Here is a 15,486-nt window from a genome sequence, read left to right on the forward strand (position 1 = left end):
GCACATCTGGGCAGGGTGCTGGGGCAAGGCATCCCTCCAGCATAGTTCTCCATCCCTCCATGTCCGTCCTGGACCTGGCTGTGATGGTGGCAGCTCCCTGCCCTTCTCCCCTAACTCTCCCCACCTCCCTCCCAATGCAGGCAGGATTTTTGATGGAAAAGCATGCAAAGATCTTCAGCCTGAATTTCAGATGCTTTAATCAGCTGCTGATAAGGGGGAGCCCTGTGCTGCTGCCAGAGCCGAGGGCTTTGAAGCTGGCAGAAAATAGACCTGTCACGTCTTTTGTCCAGGGCCAGCTCTGCTCATTGATCTCTCTATCAGATGAGTAAACTGATACATATTAACCCAGAGCCAAAGCAAACATATTCTGAGTGTTGAAGAAGTTCAGATAAGTTCCTTTCTCCCCAGTGGGGAAGGTGGACCTGGATGAGAAGGGCCAAGTGGTCCTGGATCGGTTTCTGGAGTGGCTCCACGGGCACGTGTTGCTGTGTGTGCCTCGGTTTCCCCTATCCTGGAGAGAAGTTGGGACTCTGCTGTGGGTTCATCCGGGGGGGGAGGAGTGTCCACCCTGACCCCAGAGCCTCCCGTTTGCCATCACCCGTGTGCCCCGGGGACGTGCGCTGCGGGAGCACCCAGGCACCCATCATCAGCCCCCTCTGCTTCTCGGGGCTGTTAAATTAACACCCCCCCCCACCCCACCCCCAGTTTGTGAAAGGAAGGGCCGCGGGCTGATAAACCCCTGTGAAAGGAGGGATGATAACAGCAGGTAGCACTGCAGATAAACCTCCTGCCCGCCCACCCCAGCAGCCACCCGGGGCTCCTCATTCTGCAGGTCCCGTACCCCTCCCCTGCACTGCCGGCTCCCCCCACTAGGCTATAACCTCTTATAAACCTGTGGTTAAAACCTATCACACAGATAGGCTCTGGAAGTATGTTGTGCTTCCAGGGAGTTAAATACTTGAAAACACAGAAAATAACTCTGGCTGATTCAATTACTGGCCATGGACATTAAGCATCTTGGCCACGGCCATGGGACTGACCTGTTTATCCTCCCTGGGCACAGAGTGAGCGTCACCCAGCCTGGGGGACATTTCTGGGGTGCTGGGTCCCCCCTGTCTGGACAGTTGGAAGTGAAATGTTTCACCAGGACAGGAGCACTTTGGTGCTTTTTTCCCTGAGAGAGTGAAAATGACTCACACTGATGGAGTTTCTGGTATGATTATGTCTGTGTCTGTTTGTGGTTTGCTTTTTTTTTTTTTTTAAATAAGTTACAAAGTTTCATTTCCACATTATTGTCTTGGTTAATTTTACTTCAATTCTTTATATTAAGCACTTTGAAACTTCTGCTTCAAAATTTCTGTAACATGGGTGCTAAACACAGCGTGAATGCGATGTGTTACACAGGCATGGTCAGTCAGATGGTATAAAACTCGATTTTATACAAATTGCAATCAAGGAATGAGAAGGAGGGTGCATCCTTGAAGTGCCACATAGGAGACCTTGTGCCCTCCACTGTCCCCATTGCTGGCCAGCCCCAGCCCCACTCCCCTGGCCCTGGGGGCTGAGGGCAAGTGAAGGTGGTTGTGGTGCTTTATTAGGGACAGGGAGGGGGAGGAGAAGGGAAGTGACTCCTCTGTCACCAGGGAAGCCAGGAAGCCATCTGCCTCTGGCTCAGCAAGTGCCACACTCCCCCTGTCCAGCTGTGCTTGGCCCAGCACTGTGCTTCTGCCAAGCAAAAAAAGCCAAGAAACCCATGAGTCAAACGCACAGATGTCACTGTGGTACCTGTGGGTGGGTGGGAAGCTTCTAGGTAAGGGGAGCCAGTGATCAAGACTACAGATGATGCCAAGCTTTGGGTTGAACCAGAGGTGGCTGTGGTGACAACCAGCACGCCCAGAGTGGGGAGAGGGAGCTGGGGCAGCTCCAGCACTGGGACCTTTCCTCCCTCCAGGAGGAAGCCCTGGGCACTCTCCCAGCCCAGGGGCTGCTGCTTCCTGCAAGAGCTCAGGGCTGTGGGCATGCAGGGACCAAGGGCTGGAGATGACCTGGCCAAGGGCATCCTTTGCAGAGGCTCGGGAGGGATGACTTTGCTGCACAGCAGCTGCAACAACTACTCACCAAGTCACTTGATTTCTCATCTGGGTAAAAGAGAAGGGATCTGCAGCAAGTTGTGGTGTAGAACAACCCACCACATGGGTCACACTAGCTCTCACACCCCACAGATGGATTTTTTGGTGCCCACGTCCCAATAACTAAAATTTAGCTTTTTTTCAAGCGGTAAGGAAGTTACCTGAGAACCTGGGGCAGAGGGTGGGAAAAGCTGACACCAAATCCTTCTTTCTGTTCTCCTTCCACACCACGATGTGTTTCTGGGGAAAAGCATCATCCTGCTCAGGGTGCGGAGCTGCAGGACCCTGGGCAGCCCCTGAGGCTGCTCTGCATCCCCCAGTCCCTTGCCCACTCCTGCAATAGTGCTAAGAATGAAACAGAATTGCCAGATCCATGCTGTGGGGCAAAGCTCAGCCCCAACCATGGAGGATGGTGTGGTACAGGGGTGGCAACCATGCTGCCAAACCTGTGTGCTCCTCCCCACACTACAAACCAAAGCACTTGCTCAGGGAACAGCCCATTCTTTCTCCAAACTCAGCCCAGGTGAGTCCATAATGGGATCCAGGTTTCCACTGAGCCTGGAGGTTGCCAGAAGTTCAAGCTGAGCTGAGGTTCAAGTTTGGGATGGAACACAGGGGCCTGGGTGCTGCTGCCTTCAGCTAAGAATAAACTTGGGAAGGGTTTTGGGAAAGGGAGGCAGGGTGACAGCAGCAGGATCAGAAATACCACCAGGAGCACCAGCACACAGGCAGCAGAAGACACCCTGCATAGGAAATGGGAGCCCATTCCGGTGAGGAAATGGTGCAAACATTATTTGAGTTATAGAGTTTTGTTTCCATTCACTCCAGCGTGAGTCAAACCCTTCCTGCCAGCACTTCTCCTGGCATGGTGCTGGGCTGGCACAGTGGCTCTGCAGACACATCTCTGGGTGCAGGGAGTTCTCTGCACAGGAACAATGCAGCCAATGGTCCTGGGTGCCCTCCTGTGCCACTGCCTGTCCTGCCACCCCATCAGAGGTGTCCGTGAGCTGTGGCTCCTCTGGGGCTCTCCTGGGAGGATCACAGCTGGCTGGGAAGAGAGGAGAAACAGCCATGGTGGGCAGACTGGGAGGCCAGGGGGCTGCAGCTGCCCCTGGAGGGAGAGAGGGTCAGCTGCCTGTGGGGTGGTAAGGGCTTATTTTAGGGGTGAGATGGGGAGGACAACCTCTCCATGCCTTTGCTGCAGTGGGTGTCATGGTTGGGCACCAAGATGGAGCCCATATTCTGCCTCCTGCAGCCAGGAGGGAGCAGGACAAGGGTACGAATGGCAGATCTGTCCTTCCCAGAGCTCTGGCCCTGTGGCCAAGGATTTCCTGAGCATGGTGGTGTCCCTGCTGGGCTGGTGGATCCACAGCATGGCTGTGCCTGCCCTCATACTGGTGTGGTCCTGGCCTCCACGCCATCCCATACTGCTCAGTGCAGGGGCATTGCTTCTTCTGCTGTCCCATCCAGAGCAAGAGCTGGTGGTGACCAGTTGCAGGTGGCAACACCAGTGACTTGTGTAGTAGCCAGGGAGCACAATAGAGAAGAAGAGCCAGCCTGAGATGCTGTGGGACCATTCCAGCTCAGAGAAGGGCCCCTTAGGGGTGAAGAAACAGGGACAAGCTGGCAACAACCATCAGCAATACCCTGGCAGGAGCATAGGCTGGTTTCCTAGCCAGTTCACTTTCTCCCAGAGCAGCTCCAGCACAGGTGAAAGCAACCTAAAGACAAAGTGTAAAAGGCTTTTATCTCTCCAGCTGAGAGACACAAGCCCCCCCATGCCCTCTCCCACACTCTTCCCTTCCCTACAAACCCTACGGCACCACACCAGACACCAAATCCATAGCCAGCAGCACATGAAAACACATCCAAGAGAAAGAGAGGCCACTGCAAGGCTCCCACCAGCCCTGCAGACCAAAGGTCTTTGTGTGAGAAGCAGCCGGTTCCCCGCTGCTTCCTCTGCCCTGCTGCCTGTGACCCACTGCGTCCTCCGGGCCCCGAGCCGGCCCAGGCAGGAAACAGGTGGGATAAATATTTGTGCAAACTGGAGTGAAATTTCCCTTCAAGGCCAGGCAATGTGTTTCCCCAGCAGTGGTTGTGAATGGGAAGGTAAGGGCTGGCGCAGCAGCAGGTGCTGCTGGGGTGGTGTGGGACCTGTGCTCCAGCCTTCCGCGGGAATGTCAGCCTCTTGCTCTTACCTCAGCAGGCAAACAGACTCAGCAAGCTGCTGGGGGCTGCAGGGAAAGAGATCCTGGAAAAATTAGTCATTTAACTGCTGTAGCTCAAAATCAAGGCCAGAGGTAGCTCTGCAAGGTAGGAGCCAGCACACCCCATCTTAGGAGAGCCAGAGGGGACTGTAGGACCAGCACATCAGGCCCTGTGCTGCTGGGAGGGACAAAAAGCTGTTCAGTCGCCGCACCACATTTCTAAAGAGCTGTGCTTCCCCTCTGCAAGGCTGGTTAAGAAAAAGCACTGAGGGCTCATCCCCAGCACTACCCATACCCACTGGAGCAGGAGGACACGGTGGCAGCACGCTGGGGCCAGTCAGCAGTGAGCTGTGCACGGAAGCAGGTGCCGGAGATTTGGGGCCAGATGTTACCTATTTCCTCTTGTTTCCCTGCGGATGTACCCTGCCTGCTGGGAGGGGGCTGGGTGTGAGAGCACAAGGGGCTGTGTGGGTCTGGTGCCCTCTGCAACCAAGGTGTTGCTGGAAAGGATGTGCTGGTGGGGTCGGGGCTTGCTTTCCCCTTGGAGAACAGCGGTCAGGATTTGACCCTCTGAGTCTGCTGGTGTCAGCGAGAGGAAGGAGAGGAAAATGCACTGAGACAATGCTGCTCCTTCTTCCCAAAAATAGGCCACAGTGGGAGCTGGCAGCAGTGGCAGTAGGGTAGATTCAGAGGGCTATCTTCAACTCGTATTAAAATTTAATGAGCTCAAGATCCCAAACAGCTTCATCTGACTCACTTCACAGCCCAGCAGTGGGAAAGGAGTGGGAATTTTCTGTCTAAATAAGGGGGCAAGGGGAGCACAGGATACAGACGTCTCTGAGCTAACACGCACTCATTACAGCCCCGACATCTGCTCTCTGACCTCTTGAGCTCTGATTGCTGACAAACCTGCCACGGCTGCCTTCCCCCTCTTGGAGTTTCCTCCTCCTTCTCCTGCCTGTGGCCATCATGAGTTCCTGGCCGAGGGGCAGGTGGGACCCCTGGGCACCCGCTCCCCCCCTGCCCCAGCACTCCAGTAGCTGAGCCCTGTGATTTGGGGGCTGGAGGGTGGGGACAGACTCTGCAAACCAACAAGGGTTTCACAATAGTTTGCTTAAGGGCTTGTGACTTACAGGCTCATGCTCAGGTGCTCCTGGCAGGCAGGGAGCAGCCCTGTCCTGGCTGCCCACAGGAGCCAGGCTCACACTGCCCAGGTGGGGCTGGAGTCTTGCAGTCCCTTCAGGGCACAGTCACTCTGGGGACACTGTGGAAGGACTCGGAGAGCTGCCACCATCACTTTGTGGCATCAGCTGCTCCCAAATCCTGGACCTGCCAGATACAACCACAACAAAACACTGCTCAGCATCACCCCAGAGCATGCAATCCACCCAGCAGAGTCAGCACGGCTGACAAGATCCTTTCCCCTCCTTTAGCTCTCCTCCTTTTTTCCCCTTCCTCTCCCTCCCCCCTTCCCCCTTCCCCCAAAACCTCTTTGTCTCTGGGCTCTGAGGAGGAAGCAGACCTTCTGAAAATAAACTCTTTCTGCTTTGATCTGGTTTATGGGCACGCACTGTTTATAGCTCCGTGCGTACGACTTGACACCTTCCCACCTGCAGCCCCAGCAACTGCTTCTTATCACAGCCACTTTGGATATTAACAGGCCAGCGGGGAGGGTGATCTGGAGGTCCCCAAGGCCCCCAGCCCCCCACATACCCCCCCACCCTCCCCAGGCAGCAGGGAGACAGGCTTGTGTCCCCCTGCATGTGCTAATTGCATCAGCCCGTGTTTATTGGGATGTTTATCTAGACTGGCAATGATGGGAGGGTCCTCAGGCTGGATCCTTCTTTTCCCCCACAGGGAATTCTCATTCTGACCTCTGCTTTTGGCACAGCCCAGACAGCACTGGTTCCTGTGCCTTCGTCCTGACCTGGTAGATATATGTTTTTGGAAAGAGGTGGGAAGGGGCATGCAGGAAAGGCCTAGAAAGTACCAAATTTGCTTTATTTTGACCTGCTGAAGCCTATATTGAATCAGGTGTCCCCCATCAGGTCTAGGGGCTGGAGCCTGGCTGGGGTCAGCACTGGAGCACTCAGTTTCCCAGCAAGGGAAGGGGTGCTGGGGGAGGCAAGCTCTGCACCAGTGTACAGGGGGCTTCACTTCAGCTCACCACAAACCTGACATTTAGGAGAGGAGCACTGCCACGCCCTGTCAGTCCTGGTGTTGTGCATAGTGGTGAAACCCAACACAGCAGGATCAGCCTGGTCCCAGGTGCTGCACACCCTCGGCTCCTGGGCAGCTCTACTTCTCCAGGGCTAAGGTTCCAGATCTCCAATGCTGGAGGGAGGGCAGGTACTGCTGCTTTTTTGGAGCCTGTTCCATGGAGCTTTCTGCTGTACTACAGCATCCTGGAAAGGGGCAGAGATGTTGCAATAAAATGAGTCTGTTAATAAACAACGTCAAGTCTGGTCTGTGCTTACAATCATCTCTTATCCAAGCTTGCCTTCAAAAAACATCCACCAGTGGGGCATCTCTGCTGGTAACACATGAGTCGGTGATGCATACCCCAGAGCAAATCCAGGCAAGTCCCCAGGAAGCCTGGCCCCATGCCGGGCTGGGTCACCCGTGCTGGAGGGAACTAAGGATCTGTGGAGTTTGCACCAACACTGGCACTGCCCCCACACCCCAGCTGCCCCCAAGACCCCAGCATCCCCCTGCCTCCCACTCCCAACTCTTCCATCACCCCCAGGCAGCTGCTGCTCCAACCCCTGGGCTACAGAGGTGACTCCAAGTGCCACATTTTGTCACTGATCCCTCCTGAGTCCCCCGTCACCATGTTCCATGGGGCTGTGGCTGCAAACCCTCTGCACAGCCCCCCATCTCTGGAGCAGGACAGGGAATGGCAAACACCAGGAGCCAACATGGAAAAAGCTGTTGAGGTTTTGGAAGTCTCCCCTCCAAAGGAGGGTGGGGGAAGACATTTCAAGGCTCATTCTCAACATAAAGTCTTGAATTAGATCAGCTTCAGTCACTTCTTCCATCTTCCTTCAGACACTTCTGAAATATTTCATTTTCACTTTGAACATACAGAACACTTTTAAGCACATTTAATTAGCTTCTATTTCATGGGGAAAAGTGTTATTTGGCCTTGGAAAAAACGAGATTTTTTGACAGTGCTGCAATGGTGGGGACATGTTTTAAAAGTAGAGAAATTAATCATAATCAGCCCTTTCCTTCTATATCCATTGCAGCTCATCCATAGTTCCCAGTTAACAGCATTTCTTTAAAACATTCCTAACTGACTCCAGTAGCAGCACTTATTTTATAACCCTTGCCATACAAAAGGAGACACTTGGTAACTCTCGACATTCCTATTTAAAGCTGATATACACAAGCATAAGGGGGGGACTCCCTACCACGAGGTATTTCAGAAGTCAAGCTCCCGAGAGCAGCACAGGGAACGAGCACAGCCCCCCCGCTACCTGTCAAAGGCAAGAGGATGCTTATTACCCCCACCCAGACCCGTGACCCCCCCGGGCACAATGGGCTCAGGAAAGGGCTCAAAGTCACCGTCCTGAGCTGGCGTGGCTGGGGCGTGCAGGGATTCCTGCCCCAGGGCAGGGGCTTTGCCACAGCACCTGCTCCAAGGTCTGGAGACGGGGTTACCTAATCTCGGGGCAGGCTAATGCAAGCGGTGTCTTGCACAAGTGGCTGTTATCGGCATATTTTGGGGCTTAGTGGTGCCGCGAGCGAGGGATGGGGATTGCTCTTGGCTGCCGAGCACTCCGGGCTGCAGCCAGGCGCCGAGGCTGGGGGAGCAGCCGGAGCTGCTGTGCCACAAGCCAACAGCTCCAGCGTACGGAGACACGTGGAAAACAGCCCAGAAATCCCAAGGCTTGGTCTGGCGCGGGGAATGGCTCGCCCTTGGCATTCTTCCTCCAGCACATCACTGCCTTCCCAGCACCTTGCAAGAGCAGAGGATCCCACCAGCCCTGCAGCACCCACGGCTGGAGCTGGGTGTGGGAATTGCTGGGTTAAGCAGCCAGGGGAAGGGCTGACCTTGCCACACACCGAGTCTCTCCAGGCTTTTCTCATCCTTTGCTTTCCACCCTCTCTGGATGTAATCCGAGCCTCGGGTGAGGGTCTGTGGTCAGCTGGGCTGAGCAGGGGTCTCTTCCACCTTCCCAGGGAGCATGTTAACCCCATCACGATCCAGCCCAACCCCCCCATCACACAGAAACCTGTCTTCCCTTTCTGAGAGACAGTTGCCGAGACACCACCACGTAGAAAGGGTCTGGTTGTGTTTCATGTGTTAAATATTTGGGGGGAATCCTCAGGGAGCAGCTGCACCAGTGCCACAGGGACCCTGCAGCCACAGGACAAGTTCTGGCATGAGCAAGGGGCTGCAGAGTGACTGTTGTGCCTTCCCTCACTCTGTTACTAACTTTATCAGTCACCACAGTAGGGAACTTGGCTGTTTAGTTTCTAGGCATCACCTATGAACCCCAAAAAACTGTAACAGCAGAGGAGAGTGAAGCAGTTTTGTTACAGAGCCTCCTGAGGACATGCCATTACAGGTAAAGGAGGAGGGGGTTTCCCTGCAACACCCCTATATCCAGGGGTTGTAGGGAAAATCTCAGGCTTGAGCAGGATGGAGCAAGCTTGCCCACTTCCAATGGTGTGTGCAGCAAGGAGAATTCAGCCACATGTCCCAGTTAACCACAGTTTGGTGCAGAGGCACTTGTCCCTTCTCCTCCCTGGCCTCATGTTTGGGTGGGAGTGTTTTGGTGGCCACCTGCCCAGCTGCATGCAGAGCCTCCATATCCCCCGGTGCTGCCACCAGCATTGGGGTCTTCGTGGCCAGGAGGAGCAATGCCAGGCAGTAAGCTAGCCATGGGCTCTATCAATCACCCTTGAGCCACGCGGTGCCTCCCACCCCCGAGAGCTTCTTGAAAGAAACTCCTAATTTTCAACACCTACTTAAGGCTCTTAAGGCTGTGCTGCCGGCAGACGTGAGCTCATGCTGGTGCTCGCAGCCATGTGCCGCCCCGCTCCAAGGCTTACGCCCACAGCAAAACATCTCCCCCAGCTGCCCTCCGCACAAGCAGGCGCCAGGCGAGCACCACCTGAAGAGCAAACCCCCCCCACCCCCCCGCCAGAGTGGTTCCCAAGGCAGAGCACCTCCTGGTTTGAAACAGGAAAAGCCTTAAAAGGATCCATCTTCTCCTTTGTAACCACTCAAATCTATCTTCATAGTTCACTTGATAATGCGGGTATTAAAAGGTGTCCCCTAACCAGGGGGGCACAGGAGAGACGCTGTGTTTGCATGCCCTGCTGTTACAGGGACTGCCCCAGGCCCTGCAATATCACCAAGTTCATGACTCACCAGCAGAAGGGTTTGGAGGGGGAATTGTGCTGCTCCCGATGCCCTGGGCTGCCTGTGCTGCAGAGATGAGCTCGGTCCCTGGGATCCTGCTGCCTGCCCCAGTCTGCCCTGGGGGCACACAAACCTTCCCTCCCCAGGTGCCGCCTGACGGAAGCGTAGCCAGAAGGTCCTATTTCAGTAGGAAGCTAAAAGGCAGATGGCTTTCAGCTGCTCCTGTGCCAGGGTGTGAGCAATCAAGCCCTGAGGCTCCTGATGAAGGGTGGCTGGGCTTAAAGACCACCGTCCCAGAGGCACTGTCTCCCACAGGCAATGGGGCACTTTGGGGTGCATGTGCCACCAGGAAGGACTCCCCTGGGCATTCAGAAATCGAGGGGGTGGCATGCAAAGGGAGGCTCAGCCCTGTCCCTGTTCTGGCCTCAGACATAAGGCAGGAGAAGGCCAGCCCTGATCCCCTGTGGGGACCCACCATGGCCACAGTCCCTGGCACCCTGGGCTGGATGAGTGTGGCCAGGAGGAGTGGGTGGCTCTCTTGGCTTCTCACCAGTCCTTGGCTACCACAAATGTTTTCTTCTGGATAACCACAGCCCCAGCCTCATGTGAAGGTCCCAGGCCCCAGAGGAGGAAAGCCTTTGGTGATTTTCTCCTGCTTCATGCAAGCCAGGCTCCTGTGAAGACCACATGAAAGAGCTGGAAGCAAGAGAGGGCACAGGAAAGGTCCCAAGAAATAAAAAAAATTGTGCTCTGGAAATGGGCTGTGTTGTCAAGCCAAAATAGTGCTGCCCAACTGGAGATGCCAAGTTGTCCTAAGCTTCCCGAGCAAGAGGTGCCCTGTGTGCAGAGCTGCTGAGCATCCTCTGTGCACAGGTTTTCAAGACATGGTGTGTGAAACAGATGTGTCTGATACCAAACACATGTCTGGGGTGAGGTCCCTCATGTGGCTGCACCTACAGTGTCACAGAGTACCTGAGAAGAAAGGCAGGACCTGAGGGGCTGCTCAGCATTGCAGGACAGATGGAGGCTAAGTGGGGATAAAGGGGTTAAAAATCCAGGAAAAAGCTGTAAATGGATTTCACAGGTGGCCCTTTAGCCACAAATGCAAACCTTCACAGGTTGCACATTTTGGGTCCCTGGTTATCAGTGCTACCCTGTGGGTGCTGGGGACAGAGGGACTGGTGGGCTCTGGGGGACCCCCAGCCCCTCCAGCACCCTGGGAGAATGCACAGGGCAGAGGCTGGGACACAGCAACATGGTCTTGTTTCAGTAGGAGGGATGGAAAAAAAGAAAAAATAAAAAAAGAAAGATGAGGTCAGTGCAAAGCAGTCGTGTAGGATGTGATACAGGAGTGGGGCGTATGGAGGAACAAGGAGCTATTGTAACCCTGCAAAGCAGAGGAAAAACCAGCTGTGGGGATGGCCACTCACCTCCTGCTCACACCAGACTCTTGGGGGTTTAACTCGTCTGAGATCATATAGAATGGGTCTAGAGGAGGAGTGGGTAGAACGAGGTGGCTGAGGTGGGGTGAGATGCTGTGTTGGAGGCACCAGCACTGCTTTTCTCTCCATTGCATCAGCCCTGCTGGGGGAAGCACAATGTGTGCCTGTGCAGGCGGCTGAGGTACAGAGTAACAGCTGGAAAACACCTGGTGCAGCAAGGAGAATGCCCCGTGCATGGATCTGCCCTGTTCAGCCTCATCCTTCCTGCTCCCAAGGCGTTTGCTGGGATGAGGGTGTGGGATAGGGTTGCTTGGGGAGCATTTCTGGACAGTTGCAGGGGCTGGAGCAGACCCTTGGGGACAAACCCAAGAGCCTTTCCCTCCTCCCACTGCCCTTTGACACTCCCAGTTTTATAGCTGTGCCCAGCTGGCAGAGGGTGGCTCTATGGCACATCTGCCCTGCGGTGTGAAGGACCCATCAGGGACATTGTCCTGGGATGGGCAGGAGGTGCCCAATGCTCCATCCAGGGCCACCCACTGCCCTGAGCCTCCAGGCCTGGAGCAACCCCCTTCCCTGCCTCTCTCCAGCACCGCCACAGCCCCACAACCCTCCTGTCACCATGACCCCATCCCTGGCCCTGGCCGGCCCGGTGGTGGCACGGGGCGGCGGGGCTGCAGACTTTCTGTCTGCTCCGGGACTTCCCGTCCCTGCTCGACGCTGCCGGCGAGAAACCAAAGCCCGGCTTGTTCGGCTGCCTGAGCCGCCTCCGTGCTGACTGCCCTTCTCTGTTCCCGCTAGGAATAATATACCCAGGGCTCTGAGCATAAATTGAGTTTCCCAGAGCCAGCCTGGTGGGGAGACTTTAATGGGAAGGAAAATAAACTGTGTACTCGGCATGCAGGGAGAGGTGTGGTGCTGGCCGAGGGGCGCCGGGAAAAAGCTCCTCTTGGTTTTCTCTCTTTTTCTTTTTTTTCTTTTTTTTTTTCCCAGCTTGTTTGCAGAAGGAGCACACATATGCATGCCCTCCTGTGCAAGTTGTTTGCTTCCCAGGATGCCAAGGAAAAGAGAGGCTTTTTAAAGTAGTTGGTTGAGAGCTCTGGGGCATCTGATCTGCCAAAAGCGCATCGGTGGCTCAGCACCCAGCTCAGCTCTAGCAGGAGGCAATTGCATCAGGATAAGCTGCTGCTTTTCTCCCCAGATTGCTCCTCTCCAGACTGAGCTGCGGGGCTCCTCAGAGGCCGCCGTGGCAGGGGCACCAAGGAGGGATGTTGCTCTGGGATGTTGCCGTGCCGGGGGGTGAGGGCACGTTCCAGATTTATCAGCACAATGCTGCGATTCAGGGACTTGGGGAAGAGCCTGAGTCACGCTGTGAAATTCCCTGCCAGTCACTGCTGGGAAATGTACTCGCATCTGCTCGGCCAGCCTCAAAGTGCCTCTTGCTCAGGGACAATCCCCACCGCTTCTCCCTTCCTGCCTGTTCTTGATGCTGGCTGGGGCTGTTCCTGGGAATATCAGACGCCCAGGGACGAGGGTGCAGGGGGACCCAGGAGAGCATCCAAGGCAGGAAAACAGCACAGGATCCAATTGGATATGGCAGAAGAAAAGTGCCCATGTGTAATCACTGGGCTGTGCACGGCAAACAGCAGCAACTCCGGGTCTTTTTAAGGCAGCTGGGACCCCCATCCCCCATGTGTTGTCCCCCCACCCAGCAGAGGGGGCTCTATTGCCTTAACTCTGGATCTGCACCTATTTATGTTTGCAAAGCCTTTGAAGCCCTCGGGGAGAAGAACAGGGCCTTCGGATGTGTCTGTGATTCAGGAAAATCCATCCCCTCCATGACCAATAATTACCCCAAGCAGGAGCCTGGAGGCTGGAGAGGGTGGCAGGTGACCCCCACCCAAAGGCAGCCCCGGGCTGGTGACAGGAGGGACACGATTGGACTTTGCCAGTGCAATGGGCTGGCTGAGAAAAGTCCACGGGTTTGGGAAACAGTGGTTCTCTGAAGACGTTCACTGGCAGCTTTCACCAAATGTCAGAAACACAAATGGGAAGTGAAATCCCACTTTTATAAAAATATTTGCTTTGAGCTGTAAGGAGGCTTGTTAAGGGAAAGGGCGGGTTTGGGTTCCTTTGCAGTGCAGTGCTCTGCGAGCCGGCTCCCCGTGAAGCCATGTCCCCAGGGCCTCGTGCTGGTGGCCGTGTCCCACCTGCGTCCCCCAACTTCTAGAGAATCCAGCTGGCCCAGGGTGGGCAGACACAGGGGTCCCGAGGAGTGACCCTGGCACGGAGCAGGATGCCATGAATGGGGGGAGAAGGGTGCTTGGCAGTCCCGCAGAGCCCCGCGCCTGCTGGGGGAGGTGCACCCCGTCCACCTTCCGAAGAGGAGGAGGAGGAGGAGGAGGGGAAGGAGAGCTGTTCCCGTCGGCGGAGCCTCCGTCTGTGCCGCATCCTGCTGAGTAACGCGGGTCCACATCCATACATGGGGAAGAGCCGGGCGAGAGGCTCTGCTCTGCCAGACCTCTCCCTCGCTCAGTAAATAACATTCCTGCTAAGGCTGGTATGTAGAAAACTTTCCAGCGCTCCTGCTAACGTCAGCGTCCTGGCATTGCCCACCCCAGCAGCAGGGGTGCACCCCGGCACTCAGGCCCAGCGTGGGGGGCAGCGGGGTCCCCACTGGCCCACCCCTCCCGGCTCTGTCTGCAGAGCTGGCATTTTATTTGGGAGGAACATGAATCTCTCAGACAACCTGCTCCTGGCATGGGGATGTCCTCACTGCCTTGACACCCTGCACACCTTGTCTCCCCATTCAGCTGAGGTGCTGGAACACATCCCTACAACAGGTCCCAACCTGCACCAGCCCCGGGCCCATGGAGCATCCCCGGCTCTGTGCTTCCAGCCCTCTTTATGCTTCCAACCGTGGGATGAGGCTGGACCCTGGCACGGTGGCTGGGCTGTGCTCCCTGTCCATGGGTCTGTGCGGGGTCAGCAGTGGTTTAGCAGCGGGGATCTGGCCCTCTCCACACACCTCCCTGCCAGCATCTCCTTGAGTAATGACACAAACGTGCTTCTCACCCTGTCCCCAGTGCTGGGCTGCTCACTGGGGCGCTCGCAGGCTCATCTCTCATTTCCCAGTCTCTGCTTTACATCAGAGCAGATCCCGTCCGTCTGTCTGTCTCCTCTTCTCCCCTGACGCAGCTTCCAGATGGTGTTAAATGCCCAAAATGAGAAGTGAGCCAGGCTGTAGGCAGATATGGGGCTCAGGCAACCCCTCTGGCACCGCACCCCATGGTTGCCACTCAGGTGCCAATAAGGACATTTTTCTTGTTGGCAAGTGCTGAGAGCGCCCCAAGTGCCAGAAAAACACCTGGGGACTTGCCAAGAGGGTCAAATATATCTACAGGATATGCAAATGGAGGGCTCTGAGGGGGATCAGAGCATCCCCACCACCCCAGCAGCACCCTCTGCCATGTCTGCTGCCATGGGGGGATCAGCCCTGAATAATTCAGGCACAGGATGCAGCCAGCAAGGGGTGGGTGGCAGTAGGTGCTGCTGGACCCTGCTGTGGCACTGCCTACATGGGGAGGCTTCACAGATGGGCAGTGTGGTCATGAAGAGCAGGTTACAAGGGAAAAGAAAATAAAAGCCTGGTGCTTCCAACTGTCTCTTAATGTGCCTGAGAATCTGGTGGGATGACTTGTCTCCATCAGCATGCCTGTGGAGCCTGCCCTGCTCCCTGAGCCCAGCACAGAGAAGGAGAGGAGTGTCTTTTGTAACTAGATGGCAATGAGAAGCATTTCTCTAGTGTCTCTGACAGGTCCAGGGAGCTGGACACATCAGACCTAGATGGAAAGGCCCTCAGAATGAGGAACTGTATGCTGTTTCTGGGAGTCCTGTGGCACTCAGATCCAGTATGACTCTCAAGCCAAAATTTGCCCCAGTCACTGGTGCTGAACACCCTCCCAGCCAGCATCCCCCATCCCCGTGGTGCCCGAGGGCAGCAGGGCACACAGACACACAGTGACTGATGTCAGGCATCCAGATCTACCCTTGCTCACACTCCAGCAGATCCCAGTCCCAAACCCCACAGCCCACCCACCTCCAGGGCTCAGCTTTGGACCCACAGCCAGCATCTGGGGACCCCATCCTGGCTGTACCCACCTCGTCCCAGGGGTATCAAGGGTCTGTATGAGGGCTGCTTTGCCCAGAAGGGTAATGTCCCAGCTTGTCCAAACTCTGTGGGGACAATCCAGGCAATGGGGCCACTTTGGTGATATTTTCACTTGCTTCTGTCCCACACTGAGTTGTGGATGAGCAAGATGGCACCCTGAGAAAAC

General features: G+C 55.7%; 1 long non-coding RNA gene across 1 annotated transcript; it reads right to left on the reverse strand.

The window, feature by feature from the left end:
* Positions 1–979: 979 nt before the first annotated feature.
* Positions 980–6,736, reverse strand: LOC139803642 (uncharacterized). The gene is made up of 3 exons (XR_011729085.1): positions 6,511–6,736; positions 5,470–5,665; positions 980–1,174 (listed from the first exon to the last, which is right to left on the reverse strand). It is a non-coding gene; the product is annotated as an uncharacterized lncRNA (long non-coding RNA).
* Between the last annotated feature and the right edge of the window lie 8,750 nt (positions 6,737–15,486).

The sequence above is a fragment of the Heliangelus exortis genome, chromosome 16, assembly GCF_036169615.1.
Source record: "Heliangelus exortis chromosome 16, bHelExo1.hap1, whole genome shotgun sequence".
NCBI classification, from domain to species: Eukaryota; Metazoa; Chordata; class Aves; order Apodiformes; family Trochilidae; genus Heliangelus; species Heliangelus exortis.